Source organism: Amphiprion ocellaris, chromosome 7 (genome assembly GCF_022539595.1).
Source record: "Amphiprion ocellaris isolate individual 3 ecotype Okinawa chromosome 7, ASM2253959v1, whole genome shotgun sequence".
Classification (NCBI taxonomy): Eukaryota; Metazoa; Chordata; class Actinopteri; family Pomacentridae; genus Amphiprion; species Amphiprion ocellaris.
The window spans coordinates 23,538,049-23,541,448 of record NC_072772.1 but is presented as its reverse complement, the minus strand read 5'-3'; the positions used below and the strand labels follow the sequence as shown (position 1 = coordinate 23,541,448).

The following is a 3,400-nucleotide window of genomic DNA, read 5'->3' as shown; positions in this document are numbered from 1 at the left end:
GACCTCATGTTTATTAGTTTTAGTGGAGAAAGTTTGAATTGTCAATTAGTCTCTTAAAAACTAAATAATAAATTGGATTAGTCAAGAGGTTTAAATTTCTTACTTTATCATATTTTAAATATGACAAAAAAATATAAAAATAAAGCATCTTGAGACAATATGACCTGTAATTGGCATTATATAAATAAAATTGAATTAAAATTGTATGTATCTTGTTGGAGTAATTCAGCCATCTATGTTAGAAAACACATTTTCTTTGTCCATTAATCTGTCCTTTTCTCCAGTAATTCATTTCTTGTTTTGGTTTATAAAATGTCAAGCCCAAATATATTCAGTTTACGGTCATAAAAACCAAAAAGATTTACATTCATGATGCAGGAATCAGGCAGTTTTTCACTTTTTATCTTAGTTTAGTCAGAAAGATAGTTGATAATGTGTGAATTGTTGCAGCTTGTGAGCCGTAGAAGGTTTTAATCTTTGGGGCCGAGCGTCAAAAAACATTTAGAAACCAACATCAACAAAACACTCAACAAAGATTTGAACATCATTAAAGGGAAATCCAACTTTTGCATGGCAATGTCTAATTAAAGGACATTTATTTCCAATGTAAATGTGTGATATTCATCCTCTGGAGCTTTCTCTTCACATCGTCTTCCACCTGGACTGGTTTGGTCGGGAGCATGTGCAACAAACATTTGAAAAACTGCACTTTAACATCAATGAATGACACTGAAGTTTAATCTCTACGTAAATGAGACTGAGTCTGGATGTGCTGCTCTGTCATTAACTCTTAAGTTTAGGGAAAGTTACAACAAAAGAGGACAGTTCAGAGAAGACTTGAGAATGAGCTTATTCTGAACAAACATCTCAGACTTTCTGAGCTTCAGCACCTACAGCAAGATAATTTAACAACAAGCAACTATAGAGATCCAGAAGTTGGCGAGAGTTAGCTTTAGCTGAGCCAAAGAACATGTGGGACGCTAACCTAGCAAACATTTCAGACTTTTCTCTGTGAATTCTGAGAAATAATTTACTATTTAATGACAGAGCTACACATCTTAACTCAGTCTCATTAAAACAGACTCTAATTCAGTGTCATCCATCCATATTAAAGTGCAGTTACCCAAAATGTTTGTTGCATGAGCTCCAACAAAACCTGTCCAGGTAGAAGGCCACAGAAGGCTTTGACAAACAGGAAGTGGAAGATTCCAAGCAGATTTATAGAAGGGGGAACCAGACTGTACTAAGTGTGGTTGAGTATAGAGGGGTGTTTTGTGGGTTTTTAAGGCTGATAATGATTATTAGTGAGACATTTGGAGTAGATATTCATTTGCAGTAAATGAAAGTATTTAAAATCTTGAGTTAAACTTAGAAGAACACAAACTCTAACAGAAAACTTTGTTGATACGTTTTTGTTTTGTTTACAGACGTTAAGTTAAAGGAGTTTTATTCGTGACGTATAACCAATCAAATCACTCCAGAAGACAGAGCGACCACAGGTAGATAAAGGTTCAGAGCCAAAGTAGCACCATTTTTAAATGTATTTATTACCGTAAATCAGTAAAAAATAAAATACTGATAATCAGTAAATCAGTCAGCCCACAATTACTACAATTCTACAATGTATGTCTCTTTCCTTTGGCTTGTTATTTGTACAATATACGATGTATATGATGGCGTTTTTTCTTACCAAAGGCTACACTATGATGTTTTCTAAGAGACATACGATGCTACTCTGGTTGTTCTGGCCCTGGACCGCTGCACTCCTCCTCTGTTGTTTTCTGGATTGTACTCAGCTGCATGCCTTCGTCCACCCGGCCTCCGTTGACTCGTCCCACCTGCTGTCTCTGGAGCTGAAGCTGGATTGGAACAGACCAAAGTACAGTCCAATCACGATGCCAGCTGCCTCTCAAAAGGCTCCTTCATCTGACAGGTGGCGGCACTTCTTCTGAGGGGAAGCTGAGCTGGCCTGGCAGAACTTTGGAGATGTGTTCCAGTGGTTGGTGGATGTGTGGGGAGATAGAGAGGGACCTTTGAATTGTTCACAAAGGAAAACAGGGAACCCATTGGTAGTTTTAGTTTAGGGTGCTACTGCATCAATGTCAACATGAAGCGCACTTTTAGTTCTGTTGATTTATTTTTATTTTACTAACACCCATTTGTTTTTAACCCCCTCACATGTTGTGTTGTTGTAAACTTACTCTTTCAAATAAATTCTCGTCTAACCCTCTGGAAACCAGCGTTTGGACTCTTTTGGTGTTGCTCCTCACCTACTGACAGCTGTGGACTAAAGGCTATACTGTGACGCTTTTAGAGCGACATGCTATACTATGATGTTTGTTGGGCGACACTCTATACTATAGACTTTTTTAATTGACATATTACTGTGACGTTTTTTTTTTTTTTTTTTTTTTAGCAACATATAAGAATTCGAACAGTTTTAAAAGTTACTATACTTTTACTTGTGCAATGAAATTATTATTCTATGGCATTTTTTAGATGACATATTATACTCTGATGTTTTCTTGAATTACATACTATTTTGACAATATACTGCACTATGACATTTTTTGAACCACATATCATACATGACAATTTTAGGCAACATCCTATCATTTTGTGCTTTTTGAACCACATAATAATCTATGTTTTGTTTTTTTTTTTCTTGCCAACATGCTGTACTATGAACTACAGGCCATATTATGTTATTCTTGAGTAAAGCATACTATACTTTGACATTTTCTGAACTACATCCTATACTATGGCGTTATACACAGGGTACTTTGGTTACATGTTGATTTATAATCTAGATTTTTTTCTGTTTTGTTTTTTGACGGGATTACCACAGACCTGACTGTGAACACCATCGACACCCACCTCAGGGAGACGCTGCCTAAGATCTCAAGGCTGCTTGGTCGTGGTCTTTCTGGCACGTACTCTTCCAAGATGAGCTGGGAAGTTTAAAACTGATGGAATGACACCAGGTCTAAGCCGACAAACTTCCAATTCCTCCTCAACCCATAGTCTCTGGGAAACCTACATGGAGTAAGAAAAGTAGACAGAGAAGTCTGTACACAACATATTAAAAAGAAATCATCCTAATAAATTAAGTACAAAGAATGGAATTCGCCAATATACTGGAGACCAGAGCTATTTAATTTGATAAGTATAACCTTGTTTAGTAACATTTCAATTATTTGAGAGCAGTCCTAAAGAACTGCCTGTAATCCCAATCATAAAATGGGTTTGGAGGAAGAACATAGATGGTAATCTGGATATACATGAGTTAGGCTTTATAACTACTATTGGTAATATTGGTGGTAGTAATAGCAATGTGACTACTACTAGTAGTAGTGGTCTTACATTAACTACTGCTGCTGATACTGGCACTGCTACTACA

General features: G+C 36.4%; 1 long non-coding RNA gene across 1 annotated transcript; it reads right to left on the bottom strand.

Annotated features, from left to right (window-relative positions):
- Positions 1-1,528: 1,528 nt before the first annotated feature.
- LOC129349372 (uncharacterized) lies at positions 1,529-3,007 on the bottom strand. The gene is made up of 2 exons (XR_008602359.1): positions 2,878-3,007; positions 1,529-2,031 (listed from the first exon to the last, which is right to left on the bottom strand). It is a non-coding gene; the product is annotated as an uncharacterized LOC129349372 (long non-coding RNA).
- Between the last annotated feature and the right edge of the window lie 393 nt (positions 3,008-3,400).